The sequence below is a fragment of the Carassius gibelio genome, chromosome B3 (genome assembly GCF_023724105.1).
Source record: "Carassius gibelio isolate Cgi1373 ecotype wild population from Czech Republic chromosome B3, carGib1.2-hapl.c, whole genome shotgun sequence".
NCBI lineage: Eukaryota > Metazoa > Chordata > Actinopteri > Cypriniformes > Cyprinidae > Carassius > Carassius gibelio.
This window is the reverse complement of record NC_068398.1, coordinates 42374877-42394437: the sequence shown is the minus strand read 5'-3', so window position 1 is coordinate 42394437 and position 19561 is coordinate 42374877. Positions and strand designations below refer to the sequence as shown.

The 19561-nt window shown below is 42.6% G+C and overlaps 1 long non-coding RNA gene across 1 annotated transcript; it reads left to right on the top strand.

Moving 5' to 3' along the window:
* The first annotated feature begins 4819 nt into the window (after nucleotides 1–4819).
* Nucleotides 4820–19363, top strand: LOC127952745 (uncharacterized). The gene is made up of 3 exons (XR_008153041.1): nucleotides 4820–4936; nucleotides 11288–11776; nucleotides 19019–19363. It is a non-coding gene; the product is annotated as an uncharacterized LOC127952745 (long non-coding RNA).
* The last annotated feature ends 198 nt before the right edge of the window (nucleotides 19364–19561 follow it).

Here is a 19561-nt window from a genome sequence, read left to right as displayed (position 1 = left end):
GTCCTTGTCGCTCCTCCTTCCATCTCCTTTTCTCTCGCCTCGTCTGTCCTACCCCCAGGTTCCTGCAGGTCCCCGTGAGCGGTCCCCCCCGGAGGGAAGGGGGGGGGGGGAGTAGAGCGCAGTCTCGAGGGTACCCCCCGGCCTGCGAGGGGCGATGGGGGTATGTGGCGAGTGGGGCGGGGCCGAGAGGCGTGGGAACGAGGAGTGAGGCCAGGTGTAGTGATTGGAGATGAGCTACACCTGAGCCCCACCGCTAGTATCGAGTCCCACGTAGGAGATGGAAGGATATAAAACTGGAGTGACGACCGTGAAGGACGAGAGAGGACCAGGCCTGGGACATTATTTTAATGTGTGTGCTTTTTATTTATGCGCACCAGTCGGCCGTGAGGGGCTGGTGCGCCGTTTTGTATTTATTTTGGATATTAAAGTGCTTTTTGATTGTGCGCCGGTTCCCGCCTCCTTCTTCCCGATGAATATGGAGATTTGTTTATTACAGTGGTGCCGAAGCCCGGGAGAAGGCGGGACGCGCTGCTGAAGATCCCTCGCCGCTGTGGTGAATCCGCGGTGCCCTCGAGCAGGCGAGGTATGTGCCGCCAGGGACGCTCGAGGCGGTGGGCTGGAGCGAGTTGCCGGGGACGGGCGAGCTTGCTGCCGACCGCCCACGACAAGGAGGGGCGGCTGCCGTCCGTGAGGGAGCGGAGGAGTCGGCGCCGTTCGCCAGGGGGCCGGAGCCTGCCGCCTCCGTGACGGAATCCGGAGGGGCAGGGAACGGGGGACTCCTGCCGCTGCCCAAAATCGGAGGAGCCGTCGCCGTCCATCGGGCGGCGGAGGAGTGTCGCGCCGTCCGCCGAGGGCCGTCCGCCGAGGGCCGTCCAGTGCCACCGCCAGGCACCGCGGAGGAGATCACCCAGCTGGTGGAGGGCCGAGCAGCAGTGCGTCTGGGAACCGGATTTTTTTTTTTTTTTTCCTCTCTCCCCTCTCTCGTCCTTGTCGCTCCTCCTTCCATCTCCTTTTCTCTCGCCTCGTCTGTCCTACCCCCAGGTTCCTGCAGGTCCCCGTGAGCGGTCCCCCCCGGAGGGAAGGGGGGGGGGGGAGTAGAGCGCAGTCTCGAGGGTACCCCCCGGCCTGCGAGGGGCGATGGGGGTATGTGGCGAGTGGGGCGGGGCCGAGAGGCGTGGGAACGAGGAGTGAGGCCAGGTGTAGTGATTGGAGATGAGCTACACCTGAGCCCCACCGCTAGTATCGAGTCCCACGTAGGAGATGGAAGGATATAAAACTGGAGTGACGACCGTGAAGGACGAGAGAGGACCAGGCCTGGGACATTATTTTAATGTGTGTGCTTTTTATTTATGCGCACCAGTCGGCCGTGAGGGGCTGGTGCGCCGTTTTGTATTTATTTTGGATATTAAAGTGCTTTTTGATTGTGCGCCGGTTCCCGCCTCCTTCTTCCCGATGAATATGGAGATTTGTTTATTACAGTGGTGCCGAAGCCCGGGAGAAGGCGGGACGCGCTGCTGAAGATCCCTCGCCGCTGTGGTGAATCCGCGGTGCCCTCGAGCAGGCGAGGTATGTGCCGCCAGGGACGCTCGAGGCGGTGGGCTGGAGCGAGTTGCCGGGGACGGGCGAGCTTGCTGCCGACCGCCCACGACAAGGAGGGGCGGCTGCCGTCCGTGAGGGAGCGGAGGAGTCGGCGCCGTTCGCCAGGGGGCCGGAGCCTGCCGCCTCCGTGACGGAATCCGGAGGGGCAGGGAACGGGGGACTCCTGCCGCTGCCCAAAATCGGAGGAGCCGTCGCCGTCCATCGGGCGGCGGAGGAGTGTCGCGCCGTCCGCCGAGGGCCGTCCAGTGCCACCGCCAGGCACCGCGGAGGAGATCACCCAGCTGGTGGAGGGCCGAGCAGCAGTGCGTCTGGGAACCGGATTTTTTTTTTTTTTTTCCTCTCTCCCCTCTCTCGTCCTTGTCGCTCCTCCTTCCATCTCCTTTTCTCTCGCCTCGTCTGTCCTACCCCCAGGTTCCTGCAGGTCCCCGTGAGCGGTCCCCCCCGGAGGGAAGGGGGGGGGGGGAGTAGAGCGCAGTCTCGAGGGTACCCCCCGGCCTGCGAGGGGCGATGGGGGTATGTGGCGAGTGGGGCGGGGCCGAGAGGCGTGGGAACGAGGAGTGAGGCCAGGTGTAGTGATTGGAGATGAGCTACACCTGAGCCCCACCGCTAGTATCGAGTCCCACGTAGGAGATGGAAGGATATAAAACTGGAGTGACGACCGTGAAGGACGAGAGAGGACCAGGCCTGGGACATTATTTTAATGTGTGTGCTTTTTATTTATGCGCACCAGTCGGCCGTGAGGGGCTGGTGCGCCGTTTTGTATTTATTTTGGATATTAAAGTGCTTTTTGATTGTGCGCCGGTTCCCGCCTCCTTCTTCCCGATGAATATGGAGATTTGTTTATTACAAATATATCTTCCAGAATCCAGGATTAAGATTTAGGAGCTCATTTTTATTCCACCTCCTTTCCTGAAAGTCTGTTTTGCAGAATTGACTAAAAATTAATCTTCACATTAATTCCTAATTATTTTGCAATTCTTTTTGTCAGTTCTTCTTGACCTGTTTTTTTCTTCTTCTTTTCTGACCTCATGACCCAGTCAGCATTTTTGTACAATGGTCAAGTCTTAACTTATCAATTTCTGTATTGCATTTGGGTTTGATATTTCTCATGGGTATTTCATAATTTTCGACTTTGAGTTAAAACAGTTTGAGTTAAAACTCTTTTTTAGCGCATTTCATCTGTAAAAGAAAACATGCCTTATAATTCTGCACACATGAATATAAGGAGTTTTTCTCTTCCAGCTTTCCTGGACTATTGTATAGCACTCATAAATGATTAAATAAAAAATAATGGTAGTTATTAAGATTGATATGGTTTGGAATTGGTAAAATGTGCTTTGAAAAAAATCACAATAAAACAATGTTTTAATGTTTAAGTTTGGAATATTAACTGACATGAATGAATGCTATATAAATATTGTTCATGTTAACATAATGTTTATCAATGAAATCTTATTGTAAAGTGTTACTAAATAAATAAATAAATAAATAAATATATATATATATATATATATATATATATATATATATATTGTTCTGGGAATGTGATTTTAAAGTCTAGATGATTCGGATTAACCCTTTAACTGCCATATCCTTTAAAACCTCACTGCCAGAGGGATATTGTGAATGCATGTGCCCGCTGGGCACAGTTTACCTGATGCCACCGGGGTGGCGATGGCATTGGTGGCTTGAGCCCGCCATCGCTGCTTGCAGCTATATTTAGGGCCCGAGCACCGAGGTGCGAGGACCCTCTTGTATCTGCTTTGTTTTTTATTATTATTATTCTTCTTCTTCTTCTTCTCCCGAATGAATCGCATTTTTGAGGGCTTTAACATGCTCAAAAAGTCATGAAACTTTGCACACTCGTCAAACCTGGTGAAAATTTTCGTCTGATATAGGATTCAGAAGAGGGTGTGGCAAAATGGCTCGACAGCGCCACCTATACCAAGAAAATCAACAGCCTTCCAGCTATGTTTCACGTACATGCACGAAAATTGGCACACATATGTAACACACCAATACCTACAAAAAAGACTCTTGGAGCGAAATTCTAAACCCAACAGGAAATCGGTTATTTTTAATATTATGAGCATATTTTGTGTAATTTTGGTCATTTCCATGTGTTGTATTTTAACGAACTCCTCCTAGAGAGTTCTTCAAATCAACACCAAATTTGGTATGCCTAATCTAAAGGCCTTTGCGATGTAAAATTGCGAAGATCCTGACTTTTCGTTGAAGGGCGTGTCCGTGGCGGCCTGGCGAATTTCGATGATTCGCCATGAAAAATGAAGTTGCTATAACTCACACATACAATGACCAATCTGCCCCAAACTTCACATGTTTGATGAGACTCCGAACCTGAACAGATTGACATGCCCATATTCAGTTATAGTCATAGCGCCACCTATTGGCAACAGGAAGTGACATATTTTATGCTGCGACGAACTACTCCTAGAAATTTTATGACATCAATGTCTTTTTTGTGGTCAGTCTAATCTAAAGGCCTGTGCGATGTTCAGTTGTGAAGATTTTGAGTTTTCGTTAAAAGGCTTGTTCATGGCGCCGCGACGAAGTTCGATGTCTCGCCATGCGAATAAAAGATGTTATAACTCAGGCATAAGATGTCCGATCTTCCCCAAACTTCACATGTGTGATAAGAGTCCTGGCCTGAACAGATCTTCAGGCCAATATTCCACCGGGTGTGGCAAAATGGCTCTATAGCGCCACCTATACACTTTCAACGGAGTGCGCCTCGAGCTATGTTTCACGTACATGTACAAAAATTGGTACACACATGTAACACTCCAATACCTACAAAAAAGTCTCTTGGTACGAAATCCGGATCCCAACAGGAAGTCGGTTATTTTGAATTTTCCCTTCAAAATTGCTGTTGTTTTTGCCATTTTCAGGGGTTGTACTTTAACGAACTCCTCCTAGAGATTTATTCAGATCAACATCAAACTTGGTCAGTGTAATCTAAAGCCCTTTGCGATAATAAATTGCGAAGGACTTGAGGTTTCGTTAAAGGGCGGGTCCATGGCGGCCTGAAAAATTTCGATGTTTCGCCATGAAAAAGGAAGTTGCTGTAACTCAGACATACAATGTCCAATCTGCCCCAAACTTCACATGTTGGATAAGACTCTTGACCTGAACAGATCTACATGCCAATATTCAGTTATAGTAATAGTGCCACCTATTGGCAACAGGAAGTTACATATTTTACACTGTGACAGACTACTCCTAGAAATTTTATGACATCAATGTCTTTTTTGTGGTCAGTCTAATCTAAAGACCTGTGTGATGTTTAGTTGTGAAGATCTTGAGTTTTTGTTAAAAGGTGTGTCCATGGCGCCGTGATGAAGTTCAATGTCTCGCCATGGGAATAAAAGATGTTATAACTCAGGCATAAAATGTCCGATCTTGCCCAAACTTCACTTGTGTGATAAGGGTCCTGGCCTAAACAGATCTGAAGGCCAATATTCCATCGAGTGTGGCAAAATGGCTCAATAGCACCACCTATACACTTTCAACGGAGTGCGTATACACTTTAAACGGAGTGCGCCTTGAGCTATGTTTCACGTACATGTACAAGAATCGGTACACACATGTAACACACCAATATCTACGAAAAAGTCTCTTGGTACGAAGTCCGAATCCCAACAGGAAGTCAGTTATTTTGAATTTTCCCTTCAAAATTGCTGTTGTTTTGGCCATTTTCAGGGGTTGTACTTTAACGAACTCCTCCTAGATATTTATTCAGATCAACACCAAACTTGGTCCGTGTAATCTAAATCCTTTTGCGATCTTAAATTGCGAAGATCTTGAGGTTTCGTTAAAGGGCGTGTCCATGGCGGCCTGACAAATTTCATTGTTTCGCCATGAAATAGGATGTTGTTGTAACTCAGGCATAAAGTGTCCAATCCTCCCCAAACCTCACATGTTCGATAAAAGTCCTGCCCTGAACACATCTGAAGGCCAATATTCCATTATAATGATAGCGCCACCTGCTGGCAACAGGAAGATTGGCACATATATGGAATAAACATTGATATATTCTACTTATATTTATGAGTTTAAACGCATATTTCTCACCGTTCACCTATTAACTAAAGCCACTCGCTGCCGGTGAGCCCGGGTGCGAGGGCCCGTTCATCGCTGCTTGCAGCTTTAATTAGGGCCCGAGCACCGATGGTGTGAGGACCCTCTTGGAATTGCTCCGTTTATTATTATTATTATTATTATTATTATTATTATTATTATTATTATTATTCTTCTTCTCCAAAATGAATCGGATTTTTGAGGGCCTAAACATGCTCGAAAAGTCATGAAACTTTGCACACACCTCAGAACTGGCGAAAATTTACGTCTGATATGGGTTTCAGAAGTGGGTGTGGCGAAATGGCTCAACAGCGCCACCTATACACGTTCAACTGTGTGCGCCTCGAGCTACGTTTCATGTACATGTATGAAAATCGGTATACACATGTAACTCTCCAATACCTACAAAAAAGTCTCTTGGAGCAAAATCCGAAACCCAACAGGAAGTCGGTTATTTCTAATATTATGAGCAAATTTTGTGTCATTTTTGTCATTTCCATGCGTTGTATTTTAACGAACTCCTCCTAGAGATTCATTCAGATCAACACCAAATTTGGTATGCCTAATCTGAAGGCCTTTGCGATGTTAAATTGCGAAGCTTTTGAGTTTTCGTTAATGGGCGTGTCCGTGGCGGCCTGGCGAATTTTGATGATTCGCCATGAAACAGGAAGTTGCTATAACTCAGACATACAATGACCAATCTGCCCCAAACTTCACATGTTTGATGAGACTCCTGGCCTGAACAGATTGACATGCCCATATTTAGTTATAGTCATAGCGCCACCTATTGGCAACAGGAAGTGACATATTTTACACTGCGATGAACTACTCCTAGAAATTTTATGACATCAATGTATTTTTTGTGGTCAGTCTAATCTAAAGGCCTGTGCAATGTTAAGTTGTGAAGATCTTGAGTTTTCGTTAAAAGGCGTGTCCATGGCGCCGTCACGAAGTTCGATGTCTTGCCATGGGAATAAAATATGTTATAACTCAGGCATAAAATGTCCGATCTTCCCCAAACTGCACATGTGTGATAAGAGTCCTGGCTTGAACACATCTGAAGGCCAAAATTCCATCAGGTGTGGCAAAATGGCTCGATAGCGCCACCTATACACTTTCAACAGAGTGCGCCTCGAGCTATGTTTCACGTACATGTACAAAAATCGGTATACACATTTAACACACCAATACCTACAAAAAAGTCTCTTGGTACGAAATCCGAATCCCAACAGGAAGTCGGTTATTTAGAATTTTCTCTGCAAAATTGGCGTTGTTTTTGCCATTTTCAGGGGTTGTACTTTAACGAACTCCTCCTAGAGATTTATTCAGATCAACACCAAACCTGGTCAGTTTAATCTTAAGCCCTTTGCGATGTTAAATTGCGAAGATCTTTAGATTTCGTTAAAGGGCGTGTCCATGGCGGCCTGACAAATTTCGATGTTTCGCCATGAAAAAGGAAGTTGCTGTAACTCAGACATACAATGTCCAATCTGCCCCAAACTTCACATGTTAGATAAAACTTCTGCCCTTAACAGATCTACATGCCCACATTCAGTTATAGTCATAGCGCCACCTATTGGCAACAGGAAGTGACATGTTTTACGCTGCGACAAACTACTCCTATAATTTTTTTGAGATTAACATATATTTTGTGGTCATTCTAATCTAAAGGCCTGTGCAATGTTAACTTTTGGAGATCTTGAGTTTTTTTTAAAGGGTGTTTCCATGGCGCCATGACAAAATTTGATGTCTTGCCACAGCAAGAGAAGTTGTTGTAACTCAAGCATAAAATGTTCAATCTTCCCCAAACTTCACATGTTTGATAAGAGTCCTGGCCTGAACACATCTGAATATTCAATATTCCATTATAATGATAGCGCCACCTGCTGGCAACGGTAAGATTGGCACATATATGGGATATACTTTGATATATTCCACCCAATTTAGGACATTAAATGCATATTTCTCAACGTTCACCTTTTTACTAAAGCCACACGATGGCGGTGAGCCCGGGTGCGAGGGCCCGTTCATCGCTGCTTGCAGCTTTAATTAGGGCCCGAGCACCGATGGTGTGAGGACCCTCTTGGAATTGCTCCGTTTATTATTATTATTATTATTATTATTATTATTATTATTATTATTATTATTCTTCTCCAAAATGAATCGCATTTTTGAGGGCCTAAACATGCTCGAAAAGTCATGAAACTTTGCACACACGTCAGAACTGGCGAAAATTTACGTCTGATATGGGTTTCAGAAGTGGGTGTGGCAAAATGGCTCAACAGCGCCACCTATACACGTTCAACGGTGTGCGCCTCGAGCTACGTTTCATGTACATGTATGAAAATCGGTATACACATGTAACTCTCCAATACCTACAAAAAAGTCTCTTGGAGCAAAATCCGAAACCCAACAGGAAGTCGGTTATTACTAATATTATGAACAAATTTTGTGTCATTTTTGTCATTTCCATGCGTTGTATTTTAACGAACTCCTCCTAGAGATTCATTCAGATCAACACCAAATTTGGTATGCCTAATCTGAAGGCCTTTGCGATGTTAAATTGCGAAGCTTTTGAGTTTTCGTTAATGGGCGTGTCCTTGGCGGCCTGGTGAATTTCGATGATTCGCCATGAAACAGGAAGTTGCTATAACTCAGACATACAATGACCAATCTGCCCCAAACTTCACATGTTTGATGAGACTCCTGGCCTGAACAGATTGACATGCCCATATTCAGTTATAGTCATAGCGCCACCTATTGGCAACAGGAAGTGACATATTTTACACTGCGATGAACTACTCCTAGAAATTTTATGACATCAATGTCTTTTTTGTGGTCAGTCTAATCTAAAGGCCTGTGCGATGTTAAGTTGTGAAGATCTTGAGTTTTCGTTAAAAGGCGTGTCCATGGCGCCGTCACGAAGTTCGATGTCTCGCCATGGGAATAAAAGATGTTATAACTCAGGCATAAAATGTCCGATCTTCCCCAAACTTCACATGTGTGATAAGAGTCCTGGCCTGAACACATCTGAAGGCCAAAATTCCATCAGGTGTGGCAAAATGGCTCGATAGCGCCACCTATACACTTTCAACAGAGTGCGCCTCGAGCTATGTTTCACGTACATGTACAAAAATCGGTATACACATGTAACACACCAATACCTACAAAAAAGTCTCTTGGTACGAAATCCGAATCCCAACAGGAAGTCGGTTATTTAGAATTTTCTCTGCAATATTGGCGTTATTTTTGCCATTTTCAGGGGTTGTACTTTAACGAACTCCTCCTAGAGATTTATTCAGATCAACACCAAACCTGGTCAGTGTAATTTTAAGCCCTTTGCGATGTTAAATTGCGAAGATCTTTAAATTTCGTTAAAGGGCGTGTCCATGGCGGCCTGACAAATTTCGATGTTTCGCCATGTAAAAGGAAGTTGCTGTAACTCAGACATACAATGTCCAATCTGCCCCAAACTTCACATGTTAGATAAAACTTCTGCCCTTAACAGATCTACATGCCCGCATTCAGTTATAGTCATAGCGCCACCTATTGGCAACAGGAAGTGACATGTTTTACGCTGCGACAAGCTACTCCTATAATTTTTTTGAGATTAACATATATTTTGTGGTCAGTCTAATCTAAAGTCCTGTGCAATGTTAACTTTTGGAGATCTTGAGTTTTTGTTAAAGGGCGTTTCCATGGCGCCATAACAAAATTTGATGTCTTGCCACAGCAAGAGTTGTTGTAACTCAAGCATAAAATGTTCAATCTTCCCCAAACTTCACATGTTTGATAAGAGTCCTGGCCTGAACACATCTGAAGGCCAATATTCCATTATAATGATAGCGCCACCTGCTGGCAACGGTAAGATTGGCACATATATGGGATATACTTTGATATTCCACTTATATTTAGGACATTAAATGCATATTTCTCAACGTTCACCTTTTTACTAAAGCCACACGATGGCGGTGAGCCCGGGTGCGAGGGCCCGTTCATCGCTGCTTGCAGCTTTAATTATTATTATTCTTCTTCTTCTTCTTCTTCTTCTTCTCCCGAATGAATCGCATTTTTGAGGGCTTTAACATGCTCAAAAAGTCATGAAACTTTGCACACTCGTCAAACCTGGTGAAAATTTTCATCTGATATAGGATTCAGAAGAGGGTGTGGCAAAATGGCTCGACAGCGCCACCTATACCAAGAAAATCAACAGCCTTCCAGCTATGTTTCACGTACATGGACGAAAATTGGCACACATATGTAACACACCAATACCTACAAAAAAGACTCTTGGAGCGAAATTCTAAACCCAACAGGAAGTCGGTTATTTTTAATATTATGAGCATATTTTGTGTAATTTTGGTCATTTCCATGTGTTGTATTTTAACGAACTCCTCCTAGAGAGTTCTTCAAATCAACACCAAATTTGGTATGCCTAATCTAAAGGCCTTTGCGATGTTAAATTGCGAAGATCCTGACTTTTCGTTGAAGGGCGTGTCCGTGGCGGCCTGGCGAATTTCGATGATTCGCCATGAAAAATGAAGTTGCTATAACTCACACATACAATGACCAATCTGCCCCAAACTTCACATGTTTGATGAGACTCCGAACCTGAACAGATTGACATGCCCATATTCAGTTATAGTCATAGCGCCACCTATTGGCAACAGGAAGTGACATATTTTACGCTGCGACGAACTACTCCTAGAAATTTTATGACATCAATGTCTTTTTTGTGGTCAGTCTAATCTAAAGGCCTGTGCGATGTTCAGTTGTGAAGATCTTGAGTTTTCGTTAAAAGGCTTGTTCATGGCGCCGCGACGAAGTTCGATGTCTCGCCATGCGAATAAAAGATGTTATAACTCAGGCATAAGATGTACGATCTTCCCCAAACTTCACATGTGTGATAAGAGTCCTGACCTGAACAGATCTGCAGGCCAATATTCCACCGGGTGTGGCAGAATGGCTCTATAGCGCCACCTATACACTTTCAACGGAGTGCGCCTCGAGCTATGTTTCACGTACATGTACAAAAATTGGTACACACATGTAACACTCCAATACCTACAAAAAAGTCTGTTGGTACGAAATCCGGATCCCAACAGGAAGTCGGTTATTTTGAATTTTCCCTTCAAAATTGCTGTTGTTTTTGCCATTTTCAGGGGTTGTACTTTAACGAACTCCTCCTAGAGATTTATTCAGATCAACACCAAACTTGGTCAGTGTAATCTAAAGCCCTTTGCGATAATAAATTGCGAAGGACTTGAGGTTTCGTTAAAGGGCGGGTCCATGGCGGCCTGACAAATTTCGATGTTTCGCCATGAAAAAGGAAGTTGCTGTAACTCAGACATACAATGTCCAATCTGCCCCAAACTTCACATGTTGGATAAGACTCTTGACCTGAACAGATCTACATGCCAATATTCAGTTATAGTCATAGCGCCACCTATTGGCAACAGGAAGTTACATATTTTACACTGCGACAAACTACTCCTAGAAATTTTATGACATCAATGTCTTTTTTGTGGTCAGTCTAATCTAAAGACCTGTGTGATGTTTAGTTGTGAAGATCTTGAGCTTTTGTTAAAAGGTGTGTCCATGGCGCCGTGATGAAGTTCGATGTCTCGCCATGGGAATAAAAGATGTTATAACTCAGGCATAAAATGTCCGATCTTGCCCAAACTTCACTTGTGTGATAAGGGTCCTGGCCTGAACAGATCTGAAGGCCAATATTCCATCGAGTGTGGCAAAATGGCTCAATAGCGCCACCTATACACTTTCAACGGAGTGCGTATACACTTTAAACGGAGTGCGCCTTGAGCTATGTTTCACGTACATGTACAAAAATCGGTACACACATGTAACACACCGATATCTATGAAAAAGTCTCTTGGTACGAAGTCCGAATCCCAACAGGAAGTCAGTTATTTCGAATTTTCTCTGCAAAATTAGTGTTGTTTTGGCCATTTTCAGGGGTTGTACTTTAAAGAACTCCTCCTAGATATTTATTCAGATCAACACCAAACTTGGTCAGTGTAATCTAAAGCCTTTTGCGATCTTAAATTGCGAAGATCTTGAGGTTTCGTTAAAGGGCGTGTACATGGCGGCCTGACAAATTTCATTGTTTCGCCATGAAATAGGATGTTGTTGTAACTCAGGCATAAAATGTCCAATCCTCCCCAAACCTCACATGTTCGATAAAAGTCCTGCCCTGAACACATCTGAAGGCCAATATTCCATTATAATGATAGCACCACCTGCTGGCAACAGGAAGATTGGCACATATATGGAATAAACACTGACATATTCTACTTATATTTATGAGTTTAAACGCATATTTCTCACCGTTCACCTATTAACTAAAGCCACTCGCTGCCGGTGAGCCCGGGTGCGAGGGCCCGTTCATCGCTGCTTGCAGCTTTAATTAGGGCCCGAGCACCGATGGTGTGAGGACCCTCTTGTATCTGCTTTGTTTATTATTATTATTATTATTATTATTATTATTATTATTATTCTTCTTCTTCTTCTCCCGAATGAATCGCATTTTTGAGGGCTTTAACATGCTCAAAAAGTCATGAAACTTTGCACACGCGTCAAACCTGGTGAAAATTTTCGTGTGATATAGGATTCAGAAGAGGGTGTGGCAAAATGGCTCGACAGCGCCACCTATACCAAGAAAATCAACAGCCTTCAAGCTATGTTTCACGTACATGCACGAAAATTGGCACACATATGTAACACACCAATACCTACAAAAAAGACTCTTGGAGCGAAATTCTAAACCCAACAGGAAGTCGGTTATTTTTAATATTATGAGCATTTTTTGTGTAATTTTGGTCATTTCCATGTGTTGTATTTTAACGAACTCCTCCTAGAGATTTCTTCAAATCAACACCAAATTTGGTATGCCTAATCTAAAGGCCTTTGCGATGTTAAATTGCGAAGATCTTGAGTTTTCGTTGAAGGGCGTGTCCGTGGCGGCCTGGCGAATTTCGATGATTCGCCATGAAAAATGAAGTTGCTATAACTCACACATACAATGTCCAATCTGCCCCAAACATCACATGTTTGATGAGACTCCGAACCTGAACAGATTGACATGCCCATATTCAGTTATAGTCATAGCGCCACCTATTGGCAACAGGAAGTGACATATTTTACGCTGCGACGAACTACTCCTAGAAATTTTATGACATCAATGTCTTTTTTGTGGTCAGTCTAATCTAAAGGCCTGTGCCATGTTCAGTTGTGAAGGTCTTGAATTTTCGTTAAAAGGCTTGTTCATGGCGCCGCGACGAAGTTCGATGTCTCGCCATGGGAATAAAAGATGTTATAACTCAGGCATAAAATGTCCGATCTTCCCCAAACTTCACATGTGTGATAAGAGTCCTGGCCTGAACAGATCTGCAGGCCAATATTCCACCGGGTGTGGCAGAATGGCTCGATAGCGCCACCTATACACTTTAAATGGAGTGCGCCTCGAGCTATGTTTCACGTACATGTACAAAAATTGGTACACACATGTAACACTCCAATACCTACAAAAAAGACTCTTGGTACGAAATCCGGATCCCAACAGGAAGTCGGTTATTTAGAATTTTCCCTTCAAAATTGGTGTTGTTTTTGCCATTTTCAGGGGTTGTACTTTAACGAACTCCTCCTAGAGATTTATTCAGATCAACACCAAACTTCTTCAATGTAATCTAAAGGCCTTTGTGATGTTAAATTGCGAAGATCTTGAGTTTTTGTTAAAGGGCGTGTACATGGAGCCATGACAAATTTTGATGTCTCGCCACAGCAAGAGAAGTTGTTGTAACTCAGGCATAAAATGTTCAATCCTCCCCAAACCTCACATGTTCGATAAAAGTCCTGCCCTGAACACATCTGAAGGCCAATATTCCATTATAATGATAGCGCCACCTGCTGGCAACAGGAAGATTGGCACATATATGGAATAAACATTGATATATTCTACTTATATTTATGAGTTTAAACGCATATTTCTCACCGTTCACCTATTAACTAAAGCCACTCGCTGCCGGTGAGCCCGGGTGCGAGGGCCCGTTCATCGCTGCTTGCAGCTTTAATTATTAGGGCTCAAGCCTGGAGGGCGAGAGCCCTATTGTTTTCCTTAGGATTATTTTTTTTTTTTTTTTTTTTTTTTTTTATTCTTCTAATTTTTTTCTAAGGTTTCGGGGGCTTTTGGGGTCCTTAACATGCTCAAAAACTCTTGAAAATTGGCACACACCTTGGAACCTGCGGCCATTAGGGCCGGGCAGAGTCTGATACACGGGCGTGGCACAGGGGCTCTACAGCGCCCCCTGTAGTACCGAGGGCCATATATCATGCATACTTGCACGTATACATATGAAACTTGGTACATATATATAACTCATCAAACCAAACAACTTTCACACTGCATGTCATAAGCTCCGCCCAACAGGAAGTTGGCTATTTAGGGTTTTATGAAAAACACATGCTCTGGAATTTGATATACTCCTCTGAGGAACTCCACCCGTTCACCACAAAACTCGGTGAACACGATCTCAAGACATTGGGGATGCTAAATTGCGAAGAGATTTTTGATATCTCGAACGGTTTGCCCGTGGCGAGGCGTTGAAATTATGGCGAGAAATGAGAAACAGGAAATGTATAATAACATCCACATACATTTGCCGAATTTGATCAAACTTAATTGGTTTGTTCGTTGTATGATACCGATCGTATATATGTGACTTTTAGGAGTCAAAGTTATAGCGCCACCAACTGGCAGCAGGAAGTGAATCATTTTCAGAACGCTTTGAATTCAGCATCTTATTTTTACTTGATTTGCTTCAAACTTCATCAGAATAATGACAAAACACGGCCGAAGACAATCTGTCGTGGGGATATTTATATCTAATATAGTGTTGCCATGGCAACGTGTCAAACTTGAATGTTCTGTTCTGGTGATTTTTAGGCAGATAACTAGCTCAGATTTACATGAAACTCGAAACAGATATCAGTATTAAAGATAGCTAGACCATGGCAAAAGCTTTTAAAAGGGCGTGGAAGAGGCACTCTATAGCGCCACCTTTTGTCAAAAGTGGGGGGATTAGTTTTAGCTACAGACACCAAACTTGGTACATAAATTGTTCTTATCAAGACGGACAACTTTCTAATTCGCAGTCATAAGCTACGACCAACAGGAAGTTGGCTATTTTGACTTGAATATGGAGTTTTGGGAATTTTCTTTTGTGAATTAATGCATACTCCTCCCAGGGGAAGTACACTATACACACCAAACTTTGTCTACATTAAGAAAAACCATTGAGGAACTTAAATTGCGAACGGATTTTGGTTAGCTTGAACGGTTTTGTCGTGGTGAATTTTTGAAATGACAGTAAAAAGGGAAACATTAATTGTCTTGTATGTTTAAATTGCAGCTTCCAAACACTTCAAAGCATTTTTTCATACAAAGCTCAAATCATTCTGAGGAAATATGCATAGTTTCACGACTTTACAACACTGTATGGATAAAAGAAAATTAAAAAACTGTCAGACTTCTCAACTTACATGATCTCACTCTGGCCACCCTGTCTGTGTGAGGAAAGGGAGGGGGAGAGTGAGGGGGAGTGTGAGGGGGTTGGTGACTGTGACAGTGTGTGTGGACTGTAGGGAGGGGCTGTCTGGCAGAGAGAGAGAGAGAGAGACCTAATCATCCCTTTAATAATCAGAAAAAAAAAATCTGTATTTTAAATTGTTATTGTTTTTGTTGTTGCTAATGGTGGTGTTTTTTCCTTTCATTACAGGTTAAGAAATCTCTTAGGCCTATCCTTTTCTGACAGTTTTAGGGATTTAAAAACATCCTAAGAACCCTAATTTGTGCTGCAAATAATAATTTCAAACTCATTTGATACTGACCTATGACAACCTGTGACGTGACATGACATTTATTAATCTCATGGATGTAACAGTAAAACTCTTCAACTGACAGAAAAAGCTGCAATGCAAGCAAAACTATTTCACAAATGCTTATAGGTCATTAAAATCACTACAAAACACTAATACATTATTTAAGGATTTGGTAACACTGTAAAATAATGTCTAATTTGTTAACATTAGTATATGCAATGGTAACACTTTATAATAATTGCACTCATTAGCTAAGCATTAGTAAATAGTTCATGATTATAAAGCCTTTTCCCTTAATAATAGTCATTATTAAGCAGTAATACATCTATAAATAAATTGTTCTTGGTTTAAAAGCACATATATTACAAAGGAGATTAAAGTCTCAGTTGTCTTATAAAATAAATAAATAAACACAACCCAGATTCAGAATTCAGAAATATTTATATCAAGATGCAATAAAAGGAAACTGTACACTTGAATAGCTTTTATGCGATTCTTGAAGGATTAGCATCACCTCCTCTTGTAAGATGGTTTGAGGAATATATCTTCGAGATTTTACCGCCGCTCCCTATATGCATAGTATGCAGTCTTCGTAGGGCACCAACTCCCAGAGGGGGCACCATCCCAGTTGCTCAAAAAAACAAAAAAAAAACATGCGCCATTCTCCCATCTGCGCTCGCGACCGCTCACACCTCATGTTTGCGGCTGAATGTTCGTAATTGATGGATGGACATCTATGCCTGGGTATAGGACATCAGCAATCCGGCACAGAGAAAAGAAAACTAAAGAAAATAAAACAGGCATAAAGTTGTCTTGACATTGGACTTTCTAGAGTCTCAAATTTAGGGCCGGTCTCTAAAGTTACATGTGATATTGTTATACACTTTAGTAGCATTTGAAGAGAATGACTTACAGTCATAAAAACAACTGTAATTGTTCATCTAGGTGACAGCTATAATGCACAATTAAATTGAATGTTTGATATTTATTACAACAAACTGTAAGTCATATGTAAATTATGCTACTTTTTCACATGGGCTCAAATGCAAATTTGAAGCTCAATAGCATTTGAGAAGAAAGACTTGCAGTCATAAAACAATTGTAATGTGTTCATATAGGTGTCAGCTACAATGCACACCTTATACATTTTTTATAAATATTAAAATAAAGTGTTACTAAAGTTATATATATTGTTCTGTGTATGTGATTTCAAAGTCTAGATTGGTCGGATTAACCCTTTAACTGCCGCATCCCTTAAAACTTGATTGTCAGAGGGTTACTGTAAATGCTTATGCCTGCTGGGCACAGTTATCCTGATGCCACCGGGGTGGCGTTGCACTGATGGCTTGAGCCCGACATCGCTGCTTGCAGCTATATTTATTATTCTTCTTCTTCTTCTTCTCCCGAATGAATCGCATTTTTGAGGGCTTTAACATGCTCAAAAAGTCATGAAACTTTGGACACTCGTCAAACCTGGTGAAAATTTTCGTCTGATATAGGATTCAGAAGAGGGTGTGGCAAAATGGCTCGACAGCGCCACCTATACCAAGAAAATCAACAGCCTTCCAGCTATGTTTCACGTACATGCACGAAAATTGGCACACATATGTAACACACCAATACCTACAAAAAAGACTCTTGGAGCGAAATTCTAAACCCAACAGGAAATCGGTTATTTTTAATATTATGAGCATATTTTGTGTAATTTTGGTCATTTCCATGTGTTGTATTTTAACGAACTCCTCCTAGAGAGTTCTTCAAATCAACACCAAATTTGGTATGCCTAATCTAAAGGCCTTTGCGATGTAAAATTGCGAAGATCCTGACTTTTCGTTGAAGGGCGTGTCCGTGGCGGCCTGGCGAATTTCGATGATTCGCCATGAAAAATGAAGTTGCTATAACTCACACATACAATGACCAATCTGCCCCAAACTTCACATGTTTGATGAGACTCCGAACCTGAACAGATTGACATGCCCATATTCAGTTATAGTCATAGCGCCACCTATTGGCAACAGGAAGTGACATATTTTATGCTGCGACGAACTACTCCTAGAAATTTTATGACATCAATGTCTTTTTTGTGGTCAGTCTAATCTAAAGGCCTGTGCGATGTTCAGTTGTGAAGATCTTGAGTTTTCGTTAAAAGGCTTGTTCATGGCGCCGCGACGAAGTTCGATGTCTCGCCATGCGAATAAAAGATGTTATAACTCAGGCATAAGATGTCCGATCTTCCCCAAACTTCACATGTGTGATAAGAGTCCTGGCCTGAACAGATCTTCAGGCCAATATTCCACCGGGTGTGGCAAAATGGCTCTATAGCGCCACCTATACACTTTCAACGGAGTGCGCCTCGAGCTATGTTTCACGTACATGTACAAAAATTGGTACACACATGTAACACTCCAATACCTACAAAAAAGTCTCTTGGTACGAAATCCGGATCCCAACAGGAAGTCGGTTATTTTGAATTTTCCCTTCAAAATTGCTGTTGTTTTTGCCATTTTCAGGGGTTGTACTTTAACGAACTCCTCCTAGAGATTTATTCAGATCAACATCAAACTTGGTCAGTGTAATCTAAAGCCCTTTGCGATAATAAATTGCGAAGGACTTGAGGTTTCGTTAAAGGGCGGGTCCATGGCGGCCTGAAAAATTTCGATGTTTCGCCATGAAAAAGGAAGTTGCTGTAACTCAGACATACAATGTCCAATCTGCCCCAAACTTCACATGTTGGATAAGACTCTTGACCTGAACAGATCTACATGCCAATATTCAGTTATAGTAATAGTGCCACCTATTGGCAACAGGAAGTTACATATTTTACACTGTGACAGACTACTCCTAGAAATTTTATGACATCAATGTCTTTTTTGTGGTCAGTCTAATCTAAAGACCTGTGTGATGTTTAGTTGTGAAGATCTTGAGTTTTTGTTAAAAGGTGTGTCCATGGCGCCGTGATGAAGTTCAATGTCTCGCCATGGGAATAAAAGATGTTATAACTCAGGCATAAAATGTCCGATCTTGCCCAAACTTCACTTGTGTGATAAGGGTCCTGGCCTAAACAGATCTGAAGGCCAATATTCCATCGAGTGTGGCAAAATGGCTCAATAGCACCACCTATACACTTTCAACGGAGTGCGTATACACTTTAAACGGAGTGCGCCTTGAGCTATGTTTCACGTACATGTACAAGAATCGGTACACACATGTAACACACCAATATCTACGAAAAAGTCTCTTGGTACGAAGTCCGAATCCCAACAGGAAGTCAGTTATTTTGAATTTTCCCTTCAAAATTGCTGTTGTTTTGGCCATTTTCAGGGGTTGTACTTTAACGAACTCCTCCTAGATATTTATTCAGATCAACACCAAACTTGGTCCGTGTAATCTAAATCCTTTTGCGATCTTAAATTGCGAAGATCTTGAGGTTTCGTTAAAGGGCGTGTCCATGGCGGCCTGACAAATTTCATTGTTTCGCCATGAAATAGGATGTTGTTGTAACTCAGGCATAAAGTGTCCAATCCTCCCCAAACCTCACATGTTCGATAAAAGTCCTGCCCTGAACACATCTGAAGGCCAATATTCCATTATAATGATAGCGCCACCTGCTGGCAACAGGAAGATTGGCACATATATGGAATAAACATTGATATATTCTACTTATATTTATGAGTTTAAACGCATATTTCTCACCGTTCACCTATTAACTAAAGCCACTCGCTGCCGGTGAGCCCGGGTGCGAGGGCCCGTTCATCGCTGCTTGCAGCTTTAATTTATTATATTATTTTAAAGCCCTTGCTACTTTGTTAAACTAACTGAGACTTGTTATAGCACTTTAATCATTGCTCTTTTGTTGTTTTTTGATTGCTTCCATTGTCCTCATTTGTAAGTAGCTTTGGATAAAAGCATCTGCTAAATGAATAAATGCAAATTTAAATGTAAATGTAAGTTCCAGATTTCTCCTTTTCTA